Consider the following 18168-nt stretch of genomic DNA (forward strand, 5'->3'; position numbering starts at 1 on the left):
TACAGAATGAACATACCAGAACATCACACCTTACTGGACAGAAGCATCACCAAATCATACAAAAAAGCACAACCCAACACATTACAGAACATCCACCTGGAAAATAAAAGGATCGCGGCTGAACTGGACATTGAGGACAGGGTGGACGCCACAGCCAACAAGGAAGCCTTCATCACATTGAAGGACCACAAACCCAACTTCGCAAATAACCCAACATGCCGACTAATAAACCCAACTAAATCTGAAATAGGAAAAATCAGCAAAATAATCCTGGACAGAGTCAACACAAAAATCAAGGACAAAACACCACTCAACCAATGGAGAAATACAGCAGCAGTAATCAAATGGTTCAACAACATCCAAGACAAACAACAGCACAACTTTATCTCCTTTGATATCGAAGAATTTTACCCTTCCATCACGCAAGACCTACTGACTCAAGCACTAGACTTCGCCTCAGACTACGACCCAATCACAGGCAACGAAAGAAACATCATCATCCACGCAAAAAACTCCATTCTCATCCACAACAGTACACCATGGCAAAAAAAGAACAATGCAACATTTGACGTCACTATGGGAAGTTTTGACGGAGCAGAAACGTGTGAACTCGTTGGGAGTTTCCTCCTCTCCCAGCTCGCTAGCCTCAATCTGAACCTTGGTATTTACCGTGATGACGGACTGGCAGTGTGTCGCGCCTCGCCAAGGAGCAGCGAGAATACCAAGAAGCGCATATGCCAAATTTTCAAAGAGAACGGCCTACGGATCACGATTGAAGCCAACAAGCAAACCGTCAACTTCCTTGACGTCACTTTCAACCTGAGAAATAACAGCTACCAACCATTCACGAAACCCAACACAACACTCCAATACGTGCACCATGACAGCAACCACCCACCCACCACCACGAAAAGAATACCTACCGGAATTAATAAAAGGCTATCGATGCTGTCATCTAGCAAAGCTGAATTTGACCAAGCAACCCCCCCGTACCAAAAAGCCCTTGATGAAAGCGGATACAATTTCACCCTCACCTATGAACCCACGCCAGGAAACCAACCAAAAAAGAACAGAAAACGAAACGACATCATCTGGTACAACCCCCCATACAGCAAAAACGTCTCAACTAACATTGGACACAAATTCCTCAATCTGATTGAGAAACACTTTCCCAAAGACAACACCCTAAGAAAAGTATTCAACAAGAACAACATTAAATTGAGCTACAGCTGTATGAACAATATACGACAAATTATCTCAAACCACAACAAAACAATTGCAAATGAGCCGTCGGCCCCCGGACAGAGCGACTCCAAAACCAACAAAGGCTGCAACTGCCGAAAGAAACCTGATTGCCCTCTCAACGGGGGGTGCTTACAAACATCAGTTGTCTACCAATCTAAGGTAACACGCAAGGACATTAACACATCCGACACATATGTAGGATTAACCGAGGGAGAGTTCAAAACCAGATGGAACAATCACAAGGCTTCTTTCAGGAACCAAAACCTGCGGAATACCACAGAACTCAGCAAACACATTTGGGACCTCAAAGACAATAATGTTGAATATTAAATAACATGGCAAATTCTTGCATCCAGCACACCTTACAATAGTGGTAATAAAAGATGCAACCTATGCTTGAAAGAGAAACTGTTTATTATTTACCGTCCAGACCTGTCATCCCTCAACAAGCGCAGCGAAATTGTAACAGCATGCCGCCACAGACGGAAACACCTCCTAGGTAACACATGAGCCAATCACCACACCCCTACGCCAGCCTGTACCCACCCACTCTGTGCCCTATATAAACCATGGTATGTGAATGCTCCCATTAAAATCTCCTGATGATTGAGGGAACCCCCTCATGAAACAGGCCTGTAGAGATGAAATAGTCTTGTGATTTTTTTTCCCACACATACATACATACATACATACATACATATATATATATATATATATATATATATATATATATATATATATACACACATATACATATATATATATATATATACATATATATACATATACATATATATATATATATATACATATATATATATACATACATATATATATATATAATTTTTTTTTTTTTTTATTATTTTAGGAAAAAACATACAAATAATTTTGTTTAGTTTTTTTAAAGACGAAGCTTGTTGTCATTATTGGCTGATGTCAACATTTTGGCTTTTTCTCTTGCTGTTTTCCCAATTTTGGCTGGTTTTTTTGTTTGTTTTTGTAATGTGCCAATGACAATCGGGTCACGGTCACATTACAAAAACGTATATAAACAATTAGCTTCCCCTGCTGTAGAAGCTAATTGCTTATATAAGAGTTTGTATATGTTTAGATTAGAGTATGTGGTTATTCATTGTCAAAGACAATATATCTTGTTTTAATGTTAGCATTTAGGCTAGCGAGCTGGCGCCAGTCAGTCCGCGAGTCTATCAAAGTACGGTAATCATCCATCCCATCCATTTTCTACTGCTTGTCCCTTTTGGGGTCGCGGCGGGTGCTGGAGCCTATCTCAGCTGCATTCGGGCGGTAGACGAGGTACACCCTGGACAAGTCAATCACGGTTTTTCCCTAATCTAAATTTAGAACGGTAATACTAACCGTCAGGATCTTTACCGCTGTTATTATGATTACCGTTTATTGTTACATTCCTACTCTTAACATCCCTTGTTGGTGAAAGGTGAGGAGGGTTTGTGGGTAACAAGCAGAGGTGGGACCAAGTCATTGTTTTGCAAGTCACAAGTAAGTCTTTGCCCTCAAGTCCGAGTCAAGTCCCGAGTCAAGACAGGCAAGCCCCGAGTCAAGTTCAAAGTCAAGACTGGAAAGTCTCAAGTCAAGTCCTAAGTCCTGCATTTTGAGTTTCGAGTCCTTTCAAGTCCTTTTAACCACAGACTAATATATTAACACAGATTGTGTATGCTTTTCAAACGCTGTATTTATTTATTAAAACAAGTGCATTTTAAATTGCAGGAAAGAAAATTGTGCTGACATTGCACTTTATAATAGCACTATTAACCAGTCATTTTAAACATTAACTCATTCCTTTACAGAACAAACACATTGAAAAATAAAGTGCAAATGTACTTATTTGTACAAAAGTGTTAACATTGAAAAAACATGACATATACGTGAACATAACAAAAAAGTTGTACTTTTTATATGTCAGGGCCCTATGCTGCATTGCATCTGCAAAAGACCAAATTAGCCAAGAGTCTGTCAGTCATTTGTGCACGATGGGGGCGTAGTATGATGCCACCATGGCTGAAAACTCGCTCCACTGGAGCACTGGAGGCAGGCACTGCCAAGACTCTCATGGCCACTCGGAACAGTGAAGGAAGAGTCTTCATGTTCAATGCCCAGAACAAAAGGGGGGAGAGAGTTGTTTTGGGTTGGTGCACTACTTGTAAGTGTATCTTGTGTTTTTTATGTTGATTTAATTAAAAAAAGAAAAAATATACTGTATATATATATTTCTTGTGCGGCCCGATACCAATCGATCCACGGACCAGTAGCGGGCCGCGGCCCGGTGGTTGGGGACCGCTGAGGTAAACCAACAGTATGTCAGAAAGCTAGCTAAAACGGTACACTTATTCATAATATAGTATACATTTTAACTGACCTTTATTTTACCATTTTTGTCTTTTTTTAGGTGGCTAAAATACGCGGTGCTGCTGACCGCCGTCTAACGTTACGTGTGATATATTGACTAACGTAACCCTGCTTAAAAAAAATCACTGAACAAAAAGTATGAATAAGGTAGTGAACTGCAACAGATTCCCGTGTTTGCAATAACGTTATAACGTTAGCAGTGAGTTTACAGCCTCACTGATTTAACTACACAGCAAATAAAAGTCACGTTACTTAGCCAATAAACGTTATCTTACATTCAAAACTTACCGTTCTTTGTGCAACTTCAAATGCCGGACGAAGTTGGAAGTTGTTGCCTCTCCATCAGTAATTTTCGAACCGCATGTGTTGCATACTGCAAACCGTTTTGTGTTGACCACCTCGTAATTTTTATACCCAAACAAAATTATTTTAGGTATCATTTTTTGTTCACTGGCGTGTGGTTTGGACATGTCTTCTTCCTTGGTTGTCCTGCAATTTGATTGGATGAATGCTGTGTGATGAAAACAAAGTAGATCTAATTTGATTGGCTGTTGTACTGAGACCACACCAGCTGACACACGCAACGCTGATAGACGAGTACACAATGAAAAATACGGAGCGCTCCCGAATAACTTTTTCATCTTTGGGTTTTGGGGAAAGTAGCAAGTCATGTCAAGTCATGTCAAGTCAAAAGGCTCAAGTCCAAGTGAAGTCACAAGTCATTGATCTTAAAGTCTAAGTCGAGTTGCAAGTCTTTTTACATTTTGTCAAGTCGAGTCTAAAGTCATCAAATTCATGACTCGAGTCTGACTCGAGTCCAAGTCATGTGACTCGAGTCCACACCTCTGGTAACAAGCGACGATATAAAAAACTCAAGGTCGGAACACCAAAAAAAAAAAAAAAAAAAAATATATATATATATATATATATATATATCAGTGTTTCCCACACATTCATTTATTTGTGGTGGCCCGCCACGAAAGAATTACGTCCGCCACAAATTGACTTTTCGGCTTTTGACTCGGTCGACCGCTCATAAAAGCAATGGGACTGTCTGTGAATGTTGCTTGTAGTAACACCTCAGGTGCAGTAGGTGGCGGTAGCCTACTATGCACTATGCAATAGCACTTAATTCACCTGGTGGGCCAGAAGAAGAAGAAGAAGAAGAAGAAGAGTGACGGACGGACGGAATCAAAATACTCGCCGGCTACTTTTCATAATGATGGCGCTTCCTACGTTTCTACCTCAAACGTCCAAAAGCTGCTGAAAGCCTTGATCCAGGATGCCATGGGGAAAAAAACTTAAATGGTGCCTTTTGGCGACAGTTAGCAGCTTGGTGGCTCATAGCCGGCGAGCTAACGCTTGCTTCATTTTTACAGGTGTTATAGGTAGATAGTAGTGATGGGTCCGGCAACACCGATGCATCAGCGCATGCGTCGAGCTCATAGAGCGAAACCCTGTGTCGGTGCGCGTACCGCTTTTTGAAAGTCACGTGACCGATCATGAGCTGTTTTGGTCACGTGACCGATACGCGAACTGTGTCGCACTGACGCCTCCTCTGTGCCCTGTGAGCGGCTCTTTTCTACAGCCGGAGAAATAATAACTAAGAAGAGAAAGCGTCTAAAATTGAATACTTTGGAAAAACTGTTGTTTTTTTAATAAAAATGTGTAAAAATAAATAAATAATAATTTTCAGGTCCACAAGCATCCTCATTCACAACACGTTCTCTTAGATTTCCATGTTATGATACATGTTCACATTATTTGACTGTATCTAAAAAAGACAAAAAATATATTTTTATTTAAATGAAGTTATGAAATAATCCTAAATGAAATACAATGACTTGGTTTATATTATTGTATATACTAGGTCAGTGGTTCTCAACCTTTTTTCAGCAATGTACCCCCTGTGATTTTTTTTAAAATTCAAGTACCCCCTAATCAGAGCAAAGCATTTTTGGCTGAAAAAAAAAAGATAAAGAAGTAAAATACAGCACTATGTCATCAGTTTCTGATTTATTAAATTGCATAACAGTGCAAAATATTGCTCATTTGTAGTGGTCTTTCTTGAACTATTTGGAAAAAAAAGATATAAAAATAACTAAAAACTTGTTGAAAAATAAACAAGTGATTCAATTATAAATAAAGATTTCTACACCTAGAAGTAATAATCAACTTAAAGTGCCCTCTTTGGGGATTGTATTAGAGATCCATCTGGATTCATGAACTTAATTCTAAACATTTCTTCACAAAAAAAATAAATCTTTAACATCAATATTTATGGAACATGTCCACAAAAAATCTAGCTGTCAACACTGAATATTGCATAGTTACATTTCTTTTCACAGTTCTTTTTGACAGACATTTTAGTAACAAACCTGAGCTTGTGCTTCACTGAGTTTATGAACTTACATTCATATTTTGTTGAAGTATTATTCAATAAATATATAAAGGATTTTTGAATTGTTGCTATTTTTAGAATATTTTTTTTAAATCTCACGTACCCCTTGGCATACCTTCAAGTACCCCCAGGGGTTCGCGTACCCCCATTTGAGAACCACTGTACTAGGTCATAAAATCAGTGTCAGTTGAGTCGGTCCATAGGTTGCCTGAAGGGATTTTTAATGTCCAGCAGATGTCAGTATTTAGTGACACAGTATCGACACAGTATCAATACAGTTTTGCAATGTGTCAAAACGCTTCATGACGCCTCATCAACCCATCACTAGTAGATAGGTTATAGCTGCATCGCTCGCGGCTCGTCATATATTTAACGTTAATCCGTGATTTCACCGAGCGTTTCACTGACGGTGAGCAGCCTGACGCTGCTTCATTAACACCGCCGCTGTTTGACTCGTGGCCCGGGGCAGACGCTCGTAGTAACAGTCACGTGTTACAATACCGACGAGCTAACGTGTCCAGGTTATAACCATGTTATCAATAAACGTGTGGACCTTTAGGACTGACGGATTGAAACATAGGTATGTCGAGGCACATCGTAATCTACGTGATCTACCATACTTGTCAATTCATGACATGACAGTGGCAACAAAAATAAATAGCTCTGAGTTAGATCAATGCCAAGTGATTGTGATTTACGATGAAGAAAGGTGTGCATGTGGCGACGGGGAGCGGGGGGTTGCCGCGCATCTTCACGGGAATTGGATTTTCAAAAGATTTAACTTGAGGCTGCGCCCGTTATTATGTATGTTGTCCATCGCATTGAAAGATGGTCAATAGGTCCCGTCAAGCAGGCCTTTGTTGTGTTAACACACAAGTTGGATCACCTTTCTGTATTTCCATTTCCACCAACGGCATATTAATGTGATTCAATGGCCATGATGGAGGTGCGCCCGCTCAACTTCCTCTGCAACAAATCCTTGTCAATTGCTCCAATCACTCCTCACACAGGGACGAGAGGCAGCCCTTATTTCCCACCTCATTAATGAACTCTTTCATTTGAAACCCTTTGACTGGTTACCCCTTCACTGCGCAGTGACCGCTTCTTGAGAATTACAATTATCAATCAAGACAGGGAGGGGAAAGCCTGCCATGGCTTCAGATGCTTTAAGGCCTCAAAGAGCGCCGCCACAATGCAGAGGTGCCGCATGCTTGATAGCATCCCCGCTGCTCCATTCAACACCAGAGGTAGAGGGACTCAAGCGGAAAAAAAGCGGATAAATCACCTTTCACCGAACAGTTGATCAGCTCATAACCGTAACATTACTGCACACACATAAAAGGAAGTAGTAAAGGCTAATTGGAACCAAATAGTCGCAGTATGCCACAAATGCATGTCAATTAAAGCACATTTTACATGCATGTCCTTTAAAGGTATTCATCAGGGATCATGGGGAAAATCCACTCCCACGAGGTAGTAAACAATTGCGATGTAGATGCCAGATGACATAATCTCCATTTCAATCAATTTCTGAGTGAGAGCACTCGACTCAGCTCGATATGTAGCTGCTGGGCCTCTGATAAGTGGCCACCGGCACTAACCTATTAATTCATGTGCTTCTGTCCCTGTGGCCAATCTTGACCCCGCATGTTGAGGCCGATAATAGCGAGAAGCAACTGAAAGGCAGAATATGGTGCAAGTGAAAGCAATTTTGCAGTAAATAAGGGTCTCAAAGATGATTACGGTCATCCTTTGCCATATTGCGCTTCCGATGTTGCAGTTTAACTCCATCCTCGGTTATATTGCTTTTTTAAGCATATTATACGTATTTCTGGCCTAAATTAAGCCTTGTTTATATCTTACTAGTGGCCTCACGATACGTTTTCACCTCTGATACTGTAACGGTATTGGAGCCTTGAATCCCTTAGGGGTGATGGATGGCTAGGCAGCGCCTGAAGAGCTGCAGCACGCCACCGTAGCCCCCACTCCCCCTCCCCCCTCTGTTGCAAATCTCGGGTTGTATGTTGTAATATATATATGTGCTTTGCTACTGAGTTGTTTTACTATTTTTCCCCACTCCAGACTGGGTCCCCTTAGGAGCGCAGTCTAGAGTGTATTTTTTTACTCATCCTTCCCCAGCGTTTAGAATTGTTCTCATCTTTTACGGAGCGCGCCTTTGGCGACCCATCAGTGTTCCTGTTCTGTAACCTTGTACACGGTTTGTTTGTCTAATCTTGAACGGGTTTGTGCTGAAAACAAAGTTTTGTTGTACTTGTGCAATGACAATAAAGACCTACCAACCTTGAGCGTTGACCAATGCCAATATTGATGGTTGACTTGTTATCAACACGAATCATACAAACCCCGTTTCCATGAGTTGTGAAATTGTGTTAGATGTAAATATAAACGGAACACAATGATTTGCAAATCATTTTCAACCCATATTCAGTCGAATATGCTACAAAGACAACATATTTCATTTTCAAACTGATAAACATTTTTTTTTTTGCAAATAATCATTAACTTTAGAATTTGATGCCAGCAATACGTGACAAAGAAGTTGGGAAAAGTGGCAATAAATACTGATAAAGTTGAGGAATGCTCATCAAACACTTTTTTGGAACATCCCACAGGTGTGCAGGCTAATTGGGAACAGGTGGGTGCCATGATTGGGTATAAAAACAGCTTCCCAAAAAATGCTCGATCTTTCACAAGAAAGGATGGGGCGAGGTACACCCCTTTGTCCACAACTGCGTGAGCAAATAGCCAAACAGTTTAAGAATAACATTTCTCAAAGTGCAATTGCAAGAAATTTAGGGATTTCAACATCTACAGTCCATAATATCATCAAAAGGTTCAGAAAATCTGGACAAAGCACTCCACGTAAGTGGCATGGCCGGAAATCAACATTGAATGACCGTGACCTTCGATCCCTCAGACGGCACTGTATCAAAAACCGACATCAATCTCTAAAGGATATCACCACATGGGCTCAGGAACACTTCAGAAAATCACTGTCACTAAATACAGTTTGTCGCTACATCTGTAAGTGCAAGTTAAAGCTCTCCTATGCAAAGCGAAAGCCATTTATCAATAACATCCAAAAACGCTGCCGGCTTCTCTGGGCCCGAGATCATCTAAATAGGACTCATGCAAAGTGGAAAAGTGTTCTGTGGTCTGACGAGTCCACATTTCAAATTGTTTTTGGAAATATTCAACATCGTGTCATCCGGACCAAAGGGGAAGCGAACCATCCAGACTGTTATCAACGCAAAATTCAAAACCCAGCATCTGTGATGGTATGGGGGTGCATTAGTGCCCAAGGCATGGGTAACTTACACATCTGTGAAGGCACCATTAATGCTGAAAGGTACATACAGGTTTTGGAACAACATATGCTGCCATCTAAGCGCCGTCTTTTTCATGGACGCCCCTGCTTATTTCAGCAAGACAATGCCAAGCCACATTCAGCACGTGTTACAACAGCGTGGCTTCGTAAAAAAAGAGTGCGGGTACTTTCCTGGCACGCCTGCAGGTCCAGACCTGTCTCCCATCAAAAATGTGTGGCGCATTATGAAGCGTAAAATACGACAGCCCCGGACTGTTAAACGACTGAAGCTCTACATAAAACAAGAATGGGAAAGAATTCCACTTTCAAAGCTTCAACTTCTAGTTTCCTCAGTTCCCAATCGTTTATTGAGTGTTGTTAAAAGAAAAGATGATGTAACACAGTGGTGAACATGCCCTTTCCCAACTACTTTGGCACGTGTTGCAGCCATGAAATTCTAAGTTAATTATTTGCAAAAAAAGAAAAAAAAGTTTATGAGTTTGAACATCAAATATCTTGTCTTTGTAGTGCATTCAATTGAATATGGGTTGAAAATGACTTGCAAAACATTGTATTCCGTTTATATTTACATCTAACACAATTTCCCAACTCATACGGAAACGGGGTTTGTACATGCTTTTATTATGATTTAGTGTGGAATGTTCGAAAATGCTTGATCAAGTGAAATTACTCAAAGAACAATGGTAGGTATGAAAAACACTTACCTAATTACAATAAGGACATGTTTTGCCTACATCTAAGCCCATTTCAAGTCCCGATCCAATATTTTGACAATAGACTATAGAACTACACATTATAGCATGTAACTAAGATAAAGGCAATAAAACATTGTTATCAAACTTATCTTATTAGATGAATAATTGTGTTACTGTCGGTCCGGTGGAAATGAGCTTGGAACGTGCCATGATTGTGTTGCAGGTTGGGGTGCATCTAACGATTATTTTGATAGTCGCATCTAACGATTATTTTGATAGTCGATTAGTCAACGACTATCTTAGCGATTAGTCGACTAGTCGGATAATAAAGCGTACACATATTTAATGGCTGTAGTCGACCTTTAATCGCAGCTCAAGTTTAAGCATGTGCTTGCTAACCACAAAGACGATTAATTAATTCATAAATATGTATTTATACTTTAACTGTGCTGCTCATTCAGCAGATATAAAACTTTAAATGAAGGAAAGAAAGGAAAGGTAAAGTGCTAAAAAAAAACAAAAAAAAAACAATAAACCTTGTTTTTGTATTTTAAAATAGCAGCGAAGACGACAAACAAAACACAAAATCTAACTTTCTCAAAAAGAAATAAAGCATATTGTAATTATGTTTAAAAAGGTGCACACTGGTATATTGACTATTGATTAACTTTTGGTAGTTTTAGCACTCAAATAGACTTGATGTGTAGAATTATATCTTTGAATAATTCTTAAAAATGTGGCTATTTAATAGATTGCATGTTTAATCTTTGTTATTGTGCGTTTTTTTATGGCATTCCAAATTGGTGCTGCTTTAAAAAGTCCTTGAATTGGGGTAGTCAAAGTTAAGCTGGCCGACTTTGGCTAAAGTGATAGTTAAAATTATTTTTCACACAACTTCGTCTCACACTTGTTAGCAAGTTAGCAAGGCACAAGACAAGCTCACCGAGGCTGAGACCGCATCCCTCCTCCAAATGTCCGACATCATGCCTCCGGATTAAATGCTTGCGTATCACAGATATTCCGCTTTGCAAAATGAGCATGGTATTTATGTTTTTAACAAGAATAACAGGACATGTTCTTACACTTTACATGGTGTTTACATGCGAATGGCGGCACGGACCCGCTTCTGCCCGGGAAAACACGAGTGATGACAGGAACAAATTTTATTTTCGACTAATCGTTGCACCCCTAGTTGCAGGTAAAAAGTATTTATCAACCAAAACTATTGCAACGACACAAAAAGGCACATTTGATCAAGCAAGCAAACAGAAAGCTATGCTGCATGAAGGTTCAAAGCACACAAAGCAAGACAACGATCCAGCCACGTCTAGAGGACAAGGCTGGCATATAAAGCATCCTGTTGGCAACCAGGAACAGGTGTGTCCTGATTGCCAATCAGATACAGGTGAGGGAGACTGGATAATGGAGGCAAAAGGACACAAACAGGAAGTGGAAAATAAGAGCGATGGATAGGAAATAACACAAAACACAGAACCATAAATAAAGTCCAAATCTGTCATGACATTGTAATATTGTTGTAAATCAGATTATGTATTAAAGTTGTGGTATTGAATGCTACATGCATGTTTTCAAACTAAATAAAGTGGCTAGTGCACAATACCTGAACAAAAGCAAAAACTACACTTGGCTCCCATTTAAATTATATGGGTTTTGCCCTCAAAGCCTTCCAGTATCCACAGACTTACTTTGTAAGTTTGCATATAATAACAAAAATGGAAAAAAGTTAATATTTTGCACTAATAAGAACAAGAACAAGAAAAATATTAATCTAATCACTTTAGTATCATATATATATATACTGTTACTACACAAGGTATCAATAGTATCAACATCTGGATCGACTACCCAATACTTTTTATATGTTTGTTAGCCTTTTTACATATTTGTTCTAGTTTCGCTAGATCAATTTGAGCCGGAAGAAAGCAATGGACAAGCGATGTTTGGTTTGAAAGTCTTAGGAAGTCTTCACAGCGTTGTCAACACTGCCATTCCACCGACATTCCCGAGCCCCTTTCGCTGAAGGCAAAGATTAACCGATAAGGTAAAGTGGATTTATTTTACATTCCTAATCATTGTAATTGCCTGGCTGGGAGTTTTGTACTGTATTTTTCGGACCATAGGGCGCACCGGATTACACTGCACTGATGAGCGGGTCTATTCAGGTCTATTTTGTAACAGACGGATGAGATTAGTAAAAAAGTCGCTAAAGGAGAGATATAGGTTCTAAAGCAAATCGGTGTATGTCTACAGTCAATCACCAAAAGCCAAATGCAGTCGCTGACCAAAGCATTGCATAACTTGGGAGTCGAGAAGTCCGTACCGTGCGCCATTCCTTTTTTTAAGTTAGATGCGTAGCGAGTAGTTGTGCGTCATACCGCGTCAGGAAAGCCTCCGTAAACACTCAAGGGGCGAGGGTGAGCCAAAGAGGACGCCCTGTGCTTCGCCGGTCAGGCGCAGAGAAGAGCAAACGGCCGTAACTAAGGCACATCAAAAGGTACCGGTATGACGGTATCGTCTCAAATATACACTGCTTTCTAAAATATTCCGGTATTAACTATAATACCGGTATATTGTGCAGCCACAGTTTCTTTTTACGAACCCTTTTCAAGAACCAATTAAGTTCCTGAATCAAGGTTCCACCGTAACAGTGCAGTCTTCAATACAGGGTGTGAATCATTTACCCATCAATACCTATTACCGTAACGAGATGTAAGTTGTGGTAGGAAAATGTGAGACAGTACTGTCGTCCCTTGCTACATTGTGCTTAACATATTGTAGCATCACCACATTTTTGGGGGGATTATTATATTATCACCTTGAACACTTAAAGGGGTACTGCACTTTTTTGGGATTTTTGTCTATCATCACAATCCTTATGTTATATTGGCAATCTGTTTGGGAAACCCTGATTCCTAATTTGCGAAAATTATTATATTTTATTACTGAACCAATTAACAGCGATAAACGAGGCAGTACTGCACGTCAAAAGGTTACATTTGATGGTCACAAAGTAGGTAAGCGTGTAATCGCCACTGGCTATATATGCGCAGTGCTCACTCAGCGAGTCTCACACTTGATCCGGCAATCTGAGTCGCGACCGGACCGCTGTTTTCAGAGTTCAACTGCATTTGCGTTGTTTTCATCACCGCCATACACCAATACTGATGACGCAAAACACATTGTTTTCGGATTGAACAAGTACTCGCACCACAAAGCTTTGACAACATTTGGCAAGTTAAAACTCAACATAACACCCTTGCAAAAAATCTACGGTGAGTAACATGTTCATTGGAATCCCTGTTATAATATTAGTTGTACATTGTATCAGTTATTCTGCCAAATATCTTTAAAACTGATTAATTCGCACACTGACTTGTTTGGACCCGTCCAGTCCAACCGGCCATGTTTACTCAAATTTCCCGTCACTTCCAATGCTAATTTCATTAATTTAATTTAATTAAAATACACCTTAACTGTGAAACCTCTTCTAAACTGTTTTGCAAGTGTTTTAAATTATACCAATGGGATAAATATCAATCACGGTATGCCACTTTTAACAAAAAGACCACACTTAAAGTCTAGAGCCCCACTGATTTGTATTAAAGGAGTTGACCAGGAATTAGTGCATTTTCACTGGTTTTAAAAATCCATAACTTTCTTCATAGTTATCACAGGAACATGATACTTATAGCACTGGAATCGTCTTTGCAAGAAAAGTCTGGTAATGCTGGTTTCATATCATTTTTTTTTTTTTTAGTTTACACAAATACAGTAGACAGTAAAGGTTACATGGAGTTGGTTACATCTTTGCAACTTAAGAGCTTCCGCTCTGCTGACCAACACTTTCAGGTGTCCGGGGTTTTGTTTACCTCCAGGAGAGCATTTGAAAGGGTCAAAAGTCACTATAGTTGTAGTTCACACATCTTAAACGTCAAAGCCTACCAAGTATGCATTGAATGATTGTTTATGTTTCTGCAGTGCACCCCAGCAGGCACAAGACATTAAAACAACGTTGAGAACTTGTTGAATTAGGTCCTGACGTTGACCAACTATAACATAATGTTGGAACAACATGCTTTTTGACTACGTTTAAACAATGTTGGGTTCTGACGTTGATTTGACCATTGAAATTTGGTCAATTTCTAACCAATATTCAACAACAAATACAACGTTGAAACAACATGCTATTTGATGACGTTTATTCAATGTCAGGTTGCGACATTAATTTGACCATTGAATTTTGGTCAATTTCCAACAAATATTTTCCAACACAAAAACAATGTTGAAATAACATGCTTTTTTACAACGTTTAATCAATGTTGGGTTCGGACGTTAATTTAACCATTGAAATTTGGTCAATTTCCAACCAATATTCCACAACCCAAATACAACATTGAAACAACATGCTTTTTTACGACGTTTAATCAATGTTGGGTTCTGACGTTAATTTAACCATTGAAATTTGGTCAATTTCTAACCAATATTCCACAACCCAAATACAACGTTGAAACTACATTCTTTTTGACGACGTTTAATCAATGTCGGGTTCTGACGTTGATTTGACCATGAATTTTGGTCAATTTCTTAGCAATATTCTACAACCCAAATACAACGTTGAAACGACATGCTTTTTGACTACATTTAATCAATGTCGGGTTCTGACGTTGATTTGACCATTGAATTTTGGTCAATTTCCAACCAATATTTTACAACACAAATACAACGTTGAAACAACATGCTTTTTGACTACATTGAATCAATGTCGGATTCTGACGTTGATTTGACCGTTGAATTTTGGTCAATTTCTAACCAATATTTTACAACACAAATACAACTTTGAAACAACATGCTTTTTTGCAACGTTTATTCAACGTCAGGTTGTGACGTGGATTTGACCGTTGAAATTTGGTCAATTTCTAACCAATATTTTACAACACAAATACAATGTTAAAACAACATGCATTTTGACGTTTAATCAATGTTGGGATCTGACGTTAATTTGACCATTGAAATTTGGTTAATTTCTAACCAATATTCTACAACCCAAATACAACGTTGAAACAACATGCTTTTTGACGACGTTTAATCAATGTTGGGTTCTGACGTTAATTTGACCATTGAAATTTGGTCAATTTCTAACCAATATTCTACAACCCAAATACAACGTTGAAACAACATGCTTTTTGACGGCGTTTAATCAATGTTGGGTTCTGACGTTAATTTGACCATTGAAATTTGGTCAATTTCTAACCAAAATTCTACAACTCAAATAAAACGTTGAAACAACATGCTTTTTGACGACGTTTAATCGATGTTGGGTTCTGACATTATTTGACCATCGAAATTTGGTCAATTTCTAACCAATATTCGACAACCCAAATACCACTTTGAAACAACATGCTTTTTTGCGACGTTTATTCAATGTCAGGTTGTGACGCCGATTTGACCGTTGAAATTTGGTCAATTTCTAACCAATATTCTACAACCCAAATACAACATTGAAACAACATGCATTTTGACGACGTTTAATCAATGTTGGGTTCTGACGTTAATTTGACTATTGAAATTTGGTCAATTTCTAACCAATATTCTACAACTCAAATACAACATTGAAACAACATGCTTTTTGACGACGTTTAATCGATATCGGGTTCCAACATTGATTTGACCATTGAAATGTGGTAAATTTCTAACCAATATTCTACAACCCAAATACAATGTTGAAACATGCTTTTTGACGACGTTAATTCAACGTCAGGTTGTGACGTGGATTTGACCGTTGAAATTTGGTCAATTTCTAACAAGTATTTTAGAACAAATACAACGTTAAAACAACATGCAATTTCTAACCAATATTCTACAACCCAAATACAATGTTGAAACATGCATTTTGACAACGTTTAATCAATGTTGGGTTCTGACGTTAATTTGACCATTGAAATTTGGTCAATTTCTAACCAATATTCGACAACCCAAATACCACTTTGAAACAACATGCTTTTTTGCGACGTTTATTCAATGTCAGGTTGTGACGCCGATTTGACCGTTGAAATTTGGTCAATTTCTAACCAATATTCTACAACCCAAATACAACATTGAAACAACATGCATTTTGACGACGTTTAATCAATGTTGGGTTCTGACGTTAATTTGACTATTGAAATTTGGTCAATTTCTAACCAATATTCTACAACTCAAATACAACATTGAAACAACATGCTTTTTGACGACGTTTAATCGATATCGGGTTCCAACATTGATTTGACCATTGAAATGTGGTAAATTTCTAACCAATATTCTACAACCCAAATACAATGTTGAAACATGCTTTTTGACGACGTTAATTCAACGTCAGGTTGTGACGTGGATTTGACCGTTGAAATTTGGTCAATTTCTAACAAGTATTTTAGAACAAATACAACGTTAAAACAACATGCAATTTCTAACCAATATTCTACAACCCAAATACAATGTTGAAACATGCATTTTGACAACGTTTAATCAATGTTGGGTTCTGACGTTAATTTGACCATTGAAATTTGGTCAATTTCTAACCAATATTCTACAACCCAAATACAACGTTGAAACAACATGCTATTTGACGACATTTAATCAATGTTGGGTTCTGACGTTAATTTGACCATTGAATTTTGGTCAATTTCCAACAAATATTTTACAACGCAAAACAACTTGAAACAACATGCTATTTGACGACGTTTATTTACTGTCAGGTTGCGACGTTGATTCGACCATTGAAATTTGCTCCATTTCTGACCAATATTTTACAACACAAAAACAATGTTGAAACAACATGCTTTTTGACAACGTTTATTTAATGTCAGGTTGCGACGTCAATTTGACCGTTGAAATTTGGTAATTTCCCAAGCAACATGGATCCAACGTCAGACATCAACGCATCAACGTTGTCTCAATTTACAAGCACAACTATTTTGCAACCTTGTTTCGAAGTTGTATCATGCTGGGACAGATGCCAGGTCTCACTTTGACTCTGACAACCCTGCAGTGCTTCCTAATCGCCACGTAAAAGTCACCAACATGCATGTGCACAAGTCAGCATTCGCCATCAGCCCACAGCCGAAGGGATCCACGCAGCAGGCAGGAGGAGGTGAGCAATAACCAGAACTCCACCAGATATAACGTCAACACGGTCGTGACGCCCCGGGAGACGTCCAAACAAGCGTCAACACGTCAAACAGCATACAATTAATGACACTGTCCACTCACTGACGTTGACGAAAAAAAGCGCTTCCGGTCATGTTGGCGTAGTCACGAACGGTTTCCGTTTTGGGCACGCAGAGCGCCGACAAGGTTGCTGTGCGTAATGACTTCTTTTTTAAACGTTGTTTGGTCTTAATAGGCCGAATGAAACAATAACTTTAAAGCGGTTCTGTGATGTGACAACACAAAGATGAACTTACCTGCACAACAGTTTCCAAATGGTAAAAAAAAAATCCCCGCGCAGTCACTTTAAAAAGCCATGGCGGTGATTATAGAGGGTGTCCTTGGCTACACAGATGTATTTATTTTTAATGTTTTTAGTTCTTATCAAAGAGGACTCCCCAAAGTCGTGCACTTCAACGTCGCTCCCAAAAGGACATGTTTGCCAAAGCGAGCCTGGCGCACCTGCAGCCAATCACTTCCAGAAGGCGGCAAAGAAGGAAACCATGTTTATGTTTAAAAGACTGAGCGTTGTCGGTAACACCCCCGATAAAAATCAATAATGGAGGCGGTAATCGATGTGATCATCCCGTGGAAATCGGCCGTGTCTTTTCTCGCTCAGGACCACATGAGCGTGGATATCCCGAAGTGATGATGCTCGTGGAGCAAGATTGTGCATCTCTCTCTCTCTCTCTCTCTCTCTCTCTCTCTCTCTCTCTCTCTCTCTCTCTCTCTCTCTCTCTCTCTCTCTCTCTCTCTCTCTCTCTCTCTCTCTCTCTCTCTCTCTCTCTCTCTCTCTCTCTCTCTATCTCTCTCTCTCTCTCTCTCTCTCTCTCTCTCGACTCAAATCCACCGGACGTGGCTTCAAAATAAAAGCAGGTACTTTGCTCCAT

At 39.2% G+C, this 18168-nt stretch overlaps 1 protein-coding gene across 2 annotated transcripts in view; it reads right to left on the reverse strand.

Annotated features, from left to right (window-relative positions):
• LOC133622367 (interleukin-1 receptor accessory protein-like 1) overlaps window positions 1-17928 on the reverse strand; it is a 555729-nt gene extending 537801 nt beyond the window's left edge. For both annotated transcript variants that reach the window (XM_061985016.1, XM_061985015.1), the window contains exon 1: window positions 17536-17928. The gene's annotated coding sequence lies outside the window, so the exon portion shown is untranslated. The remainder of the gene's footprint in view (window positions 1-17535) is intronic.
• Between the last annotated feature and the right edge of the window lie 240 nt (window positions 17929-18168).

The sequence above is a fragment of the Nerophis lumbriciformis genome, linkage group LG23 (assembly GCF_033978685.3).
Source record: "Nerophis lumbriciformis linkage group LG23, RoL_Nlum_v2.1, whole genome shotgun sequence".
Classification (NCBI taxonomy): Eukaryota; Metazoa; Chordata; class Actinopteri; order Syngnathiformes; family Syngnathidae; genus Nerophis; species Nerophis lumbriciformis.